At 32.6% G+C, this 15,029-nt stretch overlaps 1 long non-coding RNA gene across 3 annotated transcripts in view; it reads left to right on the top strand.

Annotated features, from left to right (window-relative positions):
* The window catches only part of LOC119604666, a 259,457-nt gene extending 245,145 nt beyond the window's left edge, over window positions 1-14,312 (top strand). For all 3 annotated transcript variants that reach the window (XR_005231535.1, XR_005231536.1, XR_005231537.1), the window contains one exon: window positions 14,074-14,312. This is a non-coding gene — a long non-coding RNA (uncharacterized LOC119604666). The remainder of the gene's footprint in view (window positions 1-14,073) is intronic.
* Window positions 14,313-15,029: the final 717 nt, after the last annotated feature.

Below are 15,029 nucleotides of genomic sequence, written 5' to 3'. Positions count from 1 at the left end.
GAGAAATACTTACCACTACTCGGAACGGTATTTCTTGTCTTTTTCAGCTTATCCGATATATAGATTTCACTGTGTATCAGTTTAATAACCAACATTCTCTTCCCACAAAAATGGAGGATGTTCATAAAGGTAACATACTCCGAATGTGTTGCCTGAATGTGTGTATGTTAAAATCAGTTACCTCAGATGTTGAAATCAGTTATCTCAGATCTCAGATATCTGCGAAATTCAAATCTTCTATATTTCCTATTTCTAATATCAATAGAAACTCTATTACCAACTGAAATCTGGATCGTTCCATAATTGGTATAGCTCCCATATAGTGCCCACTTTTGAAAATTAATTAAACAAACATAATTCATTAAAAAATTACTATGTGAAATTTTACCCAGATCGTTCGTTAATTGGTTATAACTCCTATATAAAGCCCTCTTCTGAAATTCACTTAATAGTAATTAACTCATTAGTGGATCTTTTACCCAGAACCCAGTACGCTATTTATTATTGTAGCCCGGATTATTGTATCTCACCGTCTCTAGTGAGACAATTCAAAAAACATATTACTACGAAGCCTCAAGGATCCCTCCTTCCATTAGACAATTATTTCCGTGTATATACAGACAGGATGCAAGGCGGAGAAAATGGTTAGTGGTGGCATCTTCATTAACGAATTTGAGATTCAAATTCAGACTCAATGATGAATGTAGATATCAGAATTTATACTCAAGCTCCCTTATTGTTGTATTTTCCACTTCAACACTTATCCCTGAATGCCACAAGTCTATCAATGAGATGCTGAGACATTCGAATATTACCCTAATATGAGTCAAGGGATAAGAGAGTACGTATAGGATTAAAATTGCAGACACTTTGACGAGGGCTGGATCCACGTTAATCTAACTGGAAATAGATCAGTTCTGGTATGTTTCATTTCATTAAAAAGCCAGATTATTGATAACTGTTATTCTACTGCTCAAGACAGATAGAGCACTGTGATCCCATATGTATCCTCACAAGGTCTAACTATCTCCTTAGCCTTCATAGACCACAACTTGTTAAGCTGGAGTCAATCGTTACTGGCTACTACAAATTTGGTAATCATGCTAGACGCATTGGTCTTCCGTTAAATGACTTCTGTAGATGTTGTCAAAATTAGGATGACGATTAAATTGCACTGTCCTCTAGCATGTTTATCTATTGACTATTGTATATACAAGGAAATCTATGGCCTAGTCAATGTAACATAGTATTGACAAGTCTAATGATCAGTCTATGGATTAACGTATGAAATAATCTATGAAGTAGTCCAGTAATTTGTATATTGTCTAGTATATAGACTAATATACGGACTTATCCATCGATTAGTCAATTCACTATTCTAAAGACTAGTCACTTAAGGACTAGTGCATTAATCGGTAGACTTATTCAATCACTTGTCTTTGATCAAGTTTCATTGCCTATCCTACTGACTAATATGTCTAATATAATGGACTATCTATTGGCTAGTCTATGATGTAATATATTGACTACTCTATGAAATATTTAATTAGGAAAGTTTCTTTTCCCTGCAGTTTTTCCCAGCATTACATTTCCGCTTTGGCCTAAACTCACAAGTTTAGGATGTTGTGGTAAAAAGTTGGCTTATGAGAAAAATTGCGTATTATCCAGTGACAAATTAAATTTTTATTGGAAGATTTTATATTTTGTTCTTTTCTTTGATTAGTTTCTATTTGTTTTATCCACAACTGTTTACCTTAAACAAAAGCCTTTTCATCTGAGATTGTGGAGTTATGTCCTTGTTATATAATGATAATTTACTTTGAAATAACCCTAACTATATGCAATCAGTTATGCCACCACTTACTTAAACGCATTCCCATAGCATATGAAGACAAACATGCATAGTTTTGTACGTGCTTGTTTAAATGTCTTATATTATTCAGTAAATAATAATATACTTAGAGTGCATTAGAAATTAAAATTAATATATGAATTTAAAATTTCAATAAAGATATACAGTTCTTCAAATAGAATGTTTTTAAAGCATCATTAAATTTTCCTCTTTTCTTTTAGAAATCTTTAAAAGTTATTGATAATTAATTATTAATTTTCTCAAAAAACATAGCCTTTAAACGTTGTTCTTAGTAATTAATGAACCGATAATAAAATCTAATTGATTTTAATGTTTAACCTTCTACTACCACTCAATCGTATACACAAACTCTTTGCAAAGTTCTAATACTTGAATTTAATGTTTCAATCAAGTCTAAGACATTTTCTTAGAATTTTAAGTTTTTTTTTTTTGAGTAGGAAAGTTTGAAATCCAATATTTATTCTTAATATTTACAAACATTTTCCAATCACTTCTTTGCCAAATAAAAATATAAAACAAAATGTTATGATAATCTAGAAGAAGATGATGTTGGCAAATATGTAATTGATTAAAAACTCATTCGTTTGTAAATGATTTCAAAAAATAAAATCTACAAGATGTAGCAATAAATCTTAAGGGCATATAAGTAATAGAAATAAATTAATTTCGAACAACTTTTAGGTCTTAGGCGGAGTACTATACTTATATTTTATGGTTTAATAGACTTTTAAGCAGCAGTTTTAAGAAAAGTAAACTCGTTTGAAGTTATCTGTATATTTTTGTAAAATCAAAATTCAATAAAACTTAATAAGTTTAGCGAAATATGTTAATTTACCTAAAGGTGGGTATTCTGAAAAGTTTTTTAAATAGTCCCTTGTGGAAATTTAAAAACAAATAATTTTTTTACTAATAATTTTGAAGTTTATGAAAACAATAAATGTAGAAATTATAAATTTAAGTTTTTCTTTTTTTTAACAAATTTTTGCTTCATCCTCGTTGTAATATCATTATAAATTTTCCGAAAACTCTTGTATTAATAATGAAGTCAAGTGGTGTATTTACGCGTGTAACTAATATAACTATGTATATATTATAGATATTTACATACTTACATATGTATGTTTGTCTTTGAGTGTGTATATTTTTAACGTAATTAAAGCGGCTAAATATAACTAACCACATTTCCCATGTTATTAAAAGCTTACATAAGTTAATACGTATTCATTATTTACATACCTATGTACATGCTACAATCGTTTATGTAAATATTAGTTATATTCATACTTGCATATGTATGTATGTTTGTTTTAATACGTATGTATGTATTAATACGGTTTTACTAATGATAATTTTACATTATTGAATAAACCAATAAACTGAGAGTGCGGCTTGCAAGGAGAGTATCTGATGAGAAAATTCTTTCAAATAAACGTATAACTAATCAACCGGTATGAGGTATTTGGATAAAAACTAAACTGGTAATTTTTTAGTCTGTCAGTTTAGATTCTAGAATATATATGATATTCTATAGTCTAGTTAAGTCTAGTCTATAGTCTAGTCTATAGTCTAGTCTATAGTCTAGTCTATAGTCTAGTCTATAGTCTAGTCTATAGTCTAGTCTATAGTCTAGTCTATAGTCTAGTCTATAGTCTAGTCTATAGTCTAGTCTATAGTCTAGTCTATAGTCTAGTCTATAGTCTAGTCTATAGTCTAGTCTATAGTCTAGTCTATAGTCTAGTCTATAGTCTAGTCTATAGTCTAGTCTATAGTCTAGTCTATAGTCTAGTCTATAGTCTAGTCTATAGTCTAGTCTATAGTCTAGTCTATAGTCTAGTCTATAGTCTAGTCTATAGTCTAGTCTATAGTCTAGTCTATAGTCTAGTCTATAGTCTAGTCTATAGTCTAGTCTATAGTCTAGTCTATAGTCTAGTCTATAGTCTAGTTAGTCTATAGTCTAGTCTAGTCTATAGTTAGTCTATAGTCTAGTCTATAGTCTAGTATTAGTCTAGTCTATAGTCTAGTCTATAGGTCTAGTCTATAGTCTAGTCTATAAGTCTAGTCTATAGTCTAGTCTATAGTCTAGTCTATAGTCTAGTCTATAGTCTAGTCTATAGTCTAGTCTATAGTCTAGTCTATAGTCTAGTCTATAGTCTAGTCTATAGTCTAGTCTATAGTCTAGTCTATAGTCTAGTCTATAGTCTCGTCTATAGTCTAGTCTATAGTCTAGTCTAGTCTATAGTCTAGTCTATAGTCTAGTCTATAGTCTAGTCTATAGTCTAGATCTATAGGTCTAGTCTATAGTCTAGTCTATAGTCTAGTCTAGTCTAGTCTATAGTCTAGTCTATAGTCTAGTCTATAGTCTAGTCTATAGTCTAGTCTATAGTCTAGTCTATAGTCTAGTCTATTAGTCTAGTCTATAGTCTAGTATAGTCTAGTCTATAGTCTAGTCTATAGTCTAGTCTATAGTCTAGTCTATAGTCTAGTCTATAGTCTAGTCTATAGTCTAGTCTATAGTCTAGTCTATAGTCTAGTCTATAGTCTAGTCTATAGTCTAGTCTATAGTCTAGTCTATAGTCTAGTCTATAGTCTAGTCTATAGTCTAGTCTATAGTCTAGTCTATAGTCTAGTCTATAGTCTAGTCTATAGTCTAGTCTATAGTCTAGTCTATAGTCTAGTCTATAGTCTAGTCTATAGTCTAGTCTATAGTCTAGTCTATAGTCTAGTCTATAGTCTAGTCTATAGTCTAGTCTATAGTCTAGTCTATAGTCTAGTCTATAGTCTAGTCTATAGTCTAGTCTATAGTCTAGTCTATAGTCTAGTCTATAGTCTAGTCTATAGGCTAGTCTGTAGTCAAGTCTATAGTCTAGTCTATAGTCTAGTCTATAGTCTAGTCTATAGGCTAGTCTATAGTCTAGTCTATAGTCGAGTCTAGTCTATAGTCTAGTCTATAGTCTGGTTTATAGTCTGCTTTATAGTCTAGTCTATAGTGTAGTCTATAGTCTAGTCCAAAGTTTACAGTCTAGTCTATTTCCTAATATATTGAATAGACAGTTGTCCAGTCTGCAGTCTCCTATATAGTCTAACGAAAAATTAGTTTAGTACTTAAAAACCTAAAAAGTGCTATTATTTTGAATATTGCAGATATTTTTTTACACAAAGTTGACATAGGTTGGGATTTATTACATTTTTTATTTTTCTCGGATTCTGTACATTATTACGACATTCCTAAGAGAATGTTTTTCTTTCAAATAAGCCAACAAGTCACAGTTTCAAAATCTTCTTAAAAATTTGGAAATGAATAAATTTTTTTGTCAATCTTAAAGGATTAAAAGATTATAAATTTTTTTAATATAAATATATATAAACATAAAAACAAGGAAGTTAAAGCAAACACATCATAAAAATATAAATAATAAACACACACCCAAACATTAAGCAGCAGCACACACTTAAAAGGCAATCAAAACTTCCGGTTTAAATCATCAACACACACATGCATACATGTTGTATTCATAAACAAGTGGTAGTGTGTTAAGTAAATATTAAAACAGCAACAAAAAAGCACTTAAACACAAATTAGACGTGCCCTTCTTCAGAAAAAGTGTATATTTTCATTACAGTATTGCTTCCAGTTAATCCTTAGTCTGCAAATTACATTCAAAGAAGTGCAAAAAGGAGAATATTTCTTTACAAGGGCAAGACTATTGCTTACGCACCAAGTCATAAAAAATAAATAATAACAACTGAAAATAAAAACAATTAAATGTATGTTTAGTTTAGATTGCAGGTGATTAATCTTATAAAATATTGATCGATTGCTAAGAAACATGAATGTAACAGTAACACCATACATACTAGCAGAGAAAATACTCATAATAATAATATCTTAAGCAACAACAACAACATTAACGATGTTAGCAAAGAAAAGTGTAAAAAAGCAAAGAAAGAAATCATTGCATGTGGTTAAATTGATTGACTTGAACAAGGATAAGAAGAGAATATAAATGAGGTGTTGCTGTAAAGTGGAGGGTGTTTATATGCGTACGCTATGTAAGTGTGTTGTACAAATACACAGAATTTTCTTTATGTTCCTTTATACAGTACATCTGCCTAACAATTTCACGTTAATTTAACATTATATAAAGTTTTGTGTGCGTTTATTTTTCCAGGCATTTCATTATATTTACTTATAAAAACAATTTATCTTTTTTGACTGAGTTATTTTTATTCTACTGCAAACTTTTACCGACTTTAAGGGAAGAAACAATATCTTAAGTTTAATTAAATACATTAAATAAAACATATGTTGGTTGTCGAATTTTCCGTTATTGATTGTTGTATATTTTTGGTTTCAAATCTTTTTACATTATTCATTAAAAACATTGTATCCAGTTCATTAATACACATGTAAATAATCTCATATACTTACACATGCACATTAGGGTATCCTCAAGAAGTACTTTCTTTGCAGAAATACCTATCAAACCAGAAATACCTATCTTAAGTCTAGTCTATATAATCTATAGTGTAATGTCTAGTGTATAGTCTAGTCTATAGACTAAACTAAAGTTTGAGATGTATTCCTTCAAAAAAAAAATGGTATACAGGAAACCCTAATGTACATATGTATGTCTGTATATACAACGTTAGTGTAAAACTGCTCTAAGTTCCTGTCAATGCCTTTATGTCCAGTCACTCATCTTCTTTTACCCTACTCTTTTCTAATTATTTTGGGTTGCTTTCTAAATGTTTAGACCCCAAAAATCATCTAGCATGAGTATGAGGTTTTGATAATAATCCCTTCGTTATTTTTCTTGCTTTTTCGCATTTTGCCACAAGTGGCCATCAATCAATCATTTGGTACAAGTCTTTATCATTCTCTGTAATCTTGTGTTTTTACAAGTTATTCCCTTTACTTTGTTTTTTCCATAGTAGATTTCTTATTGTTCTATTCTTCTTGTCTTGCTTTGCTTAAATGTGAATTTATCTTTAGATGTTACATATACTACATATATATTTTTTTTTTTGGGTTTTCATTGTTATTTTTTGGCATTTCATTAAATTGTACTTTGTAGTGGGGTATAGGTTTCCTCTCATCTGGGTATGTCTGGGATTTAAGTATAAATATTTTTAATAATGATTGTGGTCTTTGTTTGACTTTTAAAATATTAATTTACTTAAAGTGAAAAGTGAAAGTTTGGGGGAAATTAGAGGCTTATAAAACTCTTAAACGATACATAAACAGAGAACTGGACTATAGACTAGACTATAGACTAGACTATAGACTAGACTATAGACTAGACTATAGACTAGACTATAGACTAGACTATAGACTAGACTATAGACTAGACTTTAGACTAGACTATAGACTAGACTATAGACTAGACTATAGACTAGACTATAGACTAGACTATAGACTAGACTATAGACTAGACTATAGACTAGACTATAGACTAGACTATAGACTAGACTATAGACTAGACTATAGACTAGACTATAGACTAGACTATAGACTAGACTATAGACTAGACTATAGACTAGACTATAGACTAGACTATAGACTAGACTATAGACTAGACTATAGACTAGACTATAGACTAGACTATAGACTAGACTATAGACTAGACTATAGACTATAGACTAGTCTATAGACTAGTCTATAGACTAGACTAGTCTATAGACTGGACTTAGACTAGTCTATGACTAGACTATAGACTAGACTATAGACTAGACTATAGACTAGACTATAGACTAGACTATAGACTAGACTATAGACTAGACTATAGACTAGACTATAGACTAGACTATAGACTAGACTATAGACTAGACTATAGACTAGACTATAGACTAGACTATAGACTAGACTATAGACTAGACTATAGACTAGACTATAGACTAGACTATAGACTAGACTATAGACTAGACTATAGACTAGACTATAGACTAGACTATAGACTAGACTATAGACTAGACTATAGACTAGACTATAAACTAGACTATAACTAGACTAGACTAGACTATAGACTAGACTATAGATTAGACTATAGACTAGACTATAGATTAGACTATAGACTAGACTGTAGGCTAGACTATAGACTAGACTATAGACTAGACTATAGACTAGACTATAGACTAGACTATAAACTAGACTATAGACCAGACTATAGACTAGACTATAGACTAGACTATAGACTAGACAATAGACTAGACTATAGACTAGACAATACAGTAGGCTATAGACTAGACTATAGACTAGACTATAGACTAGACTATAGACTAGACTATAGACTAGACTATAGACTAGACTATAAACTAGACTATAAACTAGACTATAGACCAGACTATAGACTAGACTATAGACCAGACTATAGACTAGACTATAGACTAGACTATAGACTAGACTATAGACTAGACTATAGACTAGACTATAGACTATACTATAGACTAGACCATAGACTAGACTATAGACTAGACTATAGACTAGACTATAGACTAGACTATAGACTAGACTATAGACTAGACAATAGACTAGACTATAGACTAGACAATACAGTAGGCTATAGACTAGACAATACACTAGTCTATAGTCTAGACTAAACTATACTAGACTATAGACTAGACAAATAAATAAAGCTTCGCTTTTTTATAATATCTAATATAAGTCCAAAATCGTTTTTCTTTTAAATTTATGACACGATGTCTCAAAACTCTGATATAATGAAAAAATTCTGATGCAAGACTTCATCACTTCTTAATTCTTGTATAATGTTCTCTATCTTAAACATTTTTGAGCTGCGTAATCAATGCATTTCATCAATTAATTGCAGATGTTTCAGTTATTCTACAAATATATCAAAAATTATATAAAACATATTTCTATTTCTATGAGAACAGAATAATACTCAGTTTGCAACAAAGGAAATATTTATGTACACGAACACAATTTGAAAAAACGTAACGACTGCAATTTTCTTTTATTTTTATTAACAGGAAATTGTTATGGTTTTCAGTTGGAGAATCATGTTACGCAAAATATTCGTTATAATAAAGACTTTGAAATGCTATGGAAATACCTGGAAGATAAAAAACATTTGAAATGCCCTACATTATGATTATTTAATCATTATTACACAGGGCGACACGAAAAAAAAACTTCATCTTCAAGTTTAAATTCGAAAAAAAAAAATATTTCAAGTGTTCTCCAAGTTAGGCGTATACTTAATATATGTAATATCAATCATCATTAACACGTATACGTACGGGTGTCGTTAATAAAAACAGTGCAATTTCACATTGTAAAACAAACATTCCACCTGAAATTAAAAAATTAAGATGAATTTTTTTTGATTTTATATGTTCAAAGTTTTTGTTCTTTGTGACTAGAGGAACAACTTTGGGTGAGAGAATAAATCAAAATTCCGAACGGTTTTTAAGATATAAACTTTCTTTTACAAAAATTACACCGCGGCTTGAAATCTTTGGGACCATAAAAAGTGCATAACTTTGACCAAAATTGGAAGACACGAGTGTTTCTTTTTTTTCTTTTATCATGTAGTGGAGTTATTAGATATTGTTAATCAAAGTCTTAACTACTGTTTACAAAATAGACAAGTGCAGTTAGATTCATTACAATGTAAGGAGTTAAAATGCTAAGATATACTTACTGCTGAAATCTAGTCAGAACATCACATATACATATAGTACAGACCTTGCCCCGTCACTATGTGAATTTCGGGGTCATCTTATTAGTTATTTTTAACAATAAAAACCCTTTTGTATTTACAAAAATCAACAGAGGAATATCACTAAATCAATCATTACAGCAGGTAAAATAAACGTCTTTAAATCACCAGATTTAACTGATTGTAGGAAAAAGTCCTAAACTATTGCTATTAATTTTTGTATAGGGTATGTGTATGTGTATGGACACAAAACAAAAACCCAACTACATATGTATATACATACAGTCATCATTGTCGTCATTATAAAATAGTCATTGTACCCCATAGCCATCATCTGCGCTACCCACCTATCAACGTTCTCATCCTAGGTATTATTTGAAGACCTTTAGACATGACATGCAATTCAAACAACATTTAACCAGGTGAACCTTAAGGGAATCATATGTATTTGTTATTATTGCTATAGTTACAGTCGCTGTTTTTTTGTAGCTGTCACTATTACCGTGTGACACATTCCATCCAGACATTTGATAAACGTTTTCGTAATGGTAGTTTGATACAGCTAAAATTGATATCAGGCTACAGCAAATGCTTGCAAGTCATATACATATTTTTCCCGCCGCTCTTGTAATGTGTTTTTCCCTTCTCTTCTTTCTGCATTGACTCTGTTATTTCAACGTTGCTATTTATCTTTTTTTCCTGTACCTTTATATCATCGTTCTTTCTTTTTTTGCAAAAATATTCTCTAATGTTGCATTTCCAGGGGCCAGGAATGGCAATGTAATAGACCAAATAGTCAACCAACCATAGCAACATTCAGCTGATGCATGATTGGCTTTTACTAGACTAGTTATTTCAGACCATACATACAACTGTACATTTGTTTAATTCTACTTTAAAATTTTCATAGTTGTCGGTAATATGTATGTAGCTAGGAAATATGATTTTATTTCTAGTGCTGTAACTGTATATTTATTTTTTTTGTGTACGGTTTCCTTTTTCGACCATTAGCTGTTTCCGCTTCCATTGATGTCGTTGTAACCAATTTGTGTGTGTTTACGTTGTGAGTGTATGTGTGTGTGTGTGTTTGTGCTATATTACATTTTTGAATAACTACTAAATGTATCCATTATAAACTAATAAACATTTGTAATGCAATAACATTTGATACGTGTAAATCCAATATCCTTCGTTTTGTATTTGTGTTTGTGTGGGGGATTTTGGGTAAGTTTTCAGTTACATCAAAAATATCGCTTCGTATCGTATTGAGTCATGTTGGCGTTGTCTGCTGGTTTTGTGATAAAACTCAATCGTGGTATTATTACTTGGTTTCCTGGAATATATACATGCATACATGCGAAGTAAATTAATTTCTAATTATTTTTGTCGCTCTATGCAGAAGGATCGACCACATGATGTTAATTGAATGTTCTTTCGTCCATTGTTGAAAGAGAAAATTTAAGGTGCAATAACTTAGTTGAATGTTGAAATGTTTTACATTAGAGGAAACTCTTTAAGTTAAGCACCATCTTTGTTTAGTTTAGTCACGAAATTTTAAACTAAATTTAAAATTTTATTTTGGAAAAGATAATGGGTCACTTCGAGGGAGGAGAAGGAGGGGAAACCAGGAACGGACCAGCGAGCGGAAGAGAGCAGGCGAACTAAACTAACGAACTAACGAACGTAAAACTAACGAACGAAAACGAACGAACGAACGAACGAACGAACGAACGAACGAACGAACGAACGAACGAACGAACGAACGAAACGAACGAACGAACGAACGAACGACGAACGAACGAACGAACGAACGAACGAACGAACGAAGAACGAACGAACGAACGAACGAACGAACGAACGAACGAACGAACGAACGACGAACGAACGAACGAACGAACGAACGAACGAACGAACGAACGAAGAACGAACGAACGAACGAACGAACGAACGAACGAACGAACGAACGAACGAACGAACGAACGAACGAACGAACGAACTAACGAACGAACGAACGAACGAACGAACGAACGAACGAACGAACGAACGAACGAACGAACGAACGAACGAACGAACGAACGAACGAACGAACGAACGAACGAACGAAACGAACGAACGAACGAACGAACGAACGAACGAACGAACGAACAACGAACGAACGAACGAACGAACGAACGAACGAACGAACGAAACGAACGAACGAACGAAACGAACGAACGACGAACGAACGAACTAACGAACGAACGAACGAACGAACGAACGAACGAACGAACGAACTAACGAACGAACGAACGAACGAACGAACGAAACGAACGAACGAACGAACGAAGAACTGAAACGAACGAACGAACGAAGAACGAACGAACGAACGAACGAACGAACGAACGAACGAACGAACGAACGACGAACGAACGAACGAACGAACGAACGACGAAACGAACGAACGAAACGACGAACGAACGAACGAACGAACGAACGAACGAACGAAAACAAAAAAAAAAAAAAAAAAAAAAACGAACGAACGAACGAACGAACGAAGAACGAACGAACGAACGAACGAAGAACGACGAACGAACGAACGACGAACGAACGAACGAAACGAACGAACGAACGAACGAACGAACGAACGAAACGAACGAACGAACGAACGAAACGAACGAACGAACGAAAAAACGAACGAACGACGAACGAACGAACGAACGAACGAACGAACGAACGAACGAACGAACGAACGAACGAAACGAACGAACGAAGAACGAACGAACGAACGAACGAACGAACGAACGAAGAACGAACGAACGAACGAACGAACGAACGAACGAACGAACGAACGAACGAACGAACGAACGAACGAACGAACGAACGAACGAACGAACGAACGAACGAACGAACGAACGAACGAACGAACGAAGAACGAACGAACGAACGAACGAACGAACGAACGAACGAACGAACGAACGAACAACGAAACGAACGAACGAACGAACGAACGAACGAACGAACGAACGAACGAAACGAACGAACGAACGAACGAACGAACGAACGAACGAACGAACGAACGAACGAACGAACGAACGAATAACGAACGAACGAACGAACGAACGAACGAACGAACGAACGAACCGAACGAACGAAACGAACGAACGAAACGAACGAACGAACGAACGAACGAACGAACGAACGACAGAACGAACGAACGAAAGAACGAACGAACGAACGAACGAACGAACGAACGAACGAACGAACGAACGAACGAACGAACGAACGAACGAACGAACGAACGAACGAACGAAACGAACGAACGAACGAACGAACGAACGAACGAACGAACGAACGAAACGAACGAACGAACGAACGAACGAACGAACGAACGAACGAAACGAACGAACGAACGAACGAACGAACGAACGAACGAACGAACGAACGAACGAACGAACGAACGAACGAACGAACGAACTAACGAAACGAACGAACGAACGAACGAAAAAACAACGAACGAACGAACGAACGAACTAACGAACTAACGAACGAACGAACGAACGAACGAACGAACGAACGAAACGAACGAACGAACGAACTAACTAACTAACGAACTAACGAACTAAAACTAACGAAACGAACAACGAAACGAACGAACGAACGAACGAAACGAAGAACGAACTAACTAACGACTACGAACGATCTATCTATCTATCTATCTATCTATCTATCTATCGATCTATCTATCTATCTACTATCTATCTATCTATCTATCTATCTATCTATCTATCTATCTATCTATCTATCTATCATCTATCTATCTATCACTATCTATCTATCTATCTATCTATCTATGTGGTTTTGGTCAAGGTTTTTTTAAACAAGGTGAACGTGTAACTGATTCTTCAGTGGATCCATTGGAAATACTAGGTACCATGGTGCTCATAGAGGCCAGACTCTTCGAACCATTGCGTCTACCAGTTTATTTTCTTTTTAAGAAAATTTAATTCTTTCTTCTTTAAAGCCTGGATTACTTATCGTTGTGGCTGATGATGGTGAGGCAGCATCTATCATCATGATGGGATCACCATCAGGTTTTTTTAACTTCGTATAAAGCCAATACAAATAGATGCTTAAGATATTAAGAACAATATGAAATAAATGAAATAAGGATGCAAATAAACAAAAAATTTTAGTCTTTTATTCAGTTCGAGATCTGAAACAATTCCACTTCAATTTTAGATAAATTCTCTTCAGTTCTGGTTCAGTTTTAGTTCTGTTCTTGCCTTGGCTAGCAAATTATCTACAATAGACTAAATGTAAAGAAAATTTCAGAAAATTATGAGATGTTTAATATGTACTTTGTCAAAAGTTATTTAATTATATTTAATATGTTTAATATGTACTTTGTCAAAAGTTATTTAATTATATTTATGATTATAATAATTTAGTTCCTCTCTATAGTGTCCAAAATATATACATATGTATGTATATCCTAACTTATGTATTTACTATAAAAATGTTCTTTTTATTTCATTACAGAAAATGGTACACGCTGCATAAGTAAAGCATAAGAGGCCCGCTCTATCATAAATAATGGAACCCTTCACTGGAATTCTATATGAGTCACCAACTAATTAGTTAGGAAGTACATACCAACTATAATTCTCCAAAGAAAACCCAAATTCTGCATAATTAAGTAATATTTTTACAATTTCTCACCCTTTATTGTTTATAATAAAAATAATATGAATTCTTTAATAAATATTTAATTAATAACATTCATTATTTACATAAAGATGCAATAAAAGTATAAAAAGTTTCTTATTAAACCGAATTTTATTTATAACAACAATGCCCTTTGACTGCAGGCACATTTATAAACAAACGTGACGTCACACACAAATTGATTTGCAAAATTGTTCAATTTCTTAAAATCTCTGCTTAACACCAGGCGCAAATAAAAAACAGTAGCACGATTATTGAAAATACATTAAACAACAATTATTTTATTCCAGCAAAATGCATTACATACTTTAGGGCTTAAATTAATTATACGTAGTGATGACACGTTATTTACTTGTTCAGTGTTTTTTAATGTAACACCTTAAAGTATGTGACACTTATTGGCGAGATAAAATGTTTATTTATAAATTTACTCTTTGCTAATATTTCTCGGCGCCTGGTATTAAGCTGAAATTTTAGAAATTTGTCTACTTCGTACAAATATTTTTGGATGACGTCACACGTTGAGTGGATGCGTAATGAATATACAGGGAGTGTGAAGTTGAAGTAATGATGCTTTTTTTAAGTGTTGTTTGATTCTTTTAGGTATTTTAACATAAAAAACAAACTTTATTTAGTTTGTTTAAATGTATGAGATTGTTTCTATTTAATTATATATATTAGTTATATAAAATTGTTATATGTGTGGATTTAAGTTGTACTTCAAAATAAATTTTACTAAAGCGTTATTTAAACGAAATGTAACGCTTTTA

This window comes from Lucilia sericata, unplaced genomic scaffold, assembly GCF_015586225.1.
Source record: "Lucilia sericata isolate MDLA Ls3-8-SP2 unplaced genomic scaffold, ASM1558622v1 Contig000417F_arrow, whole genome shotgun sequence".
Lineage (NCBI taxonomy): Eukaryota > Metazoa > Arthropoda > Insecta > Diptera > Calliphoridae > Lucilia > Lucilia sericata.
The sequence above is the reverse complement of the archived record's forward strand: the minus strand, read 5'-3'. Positions and strand labels throughout refer to the sequence as shown.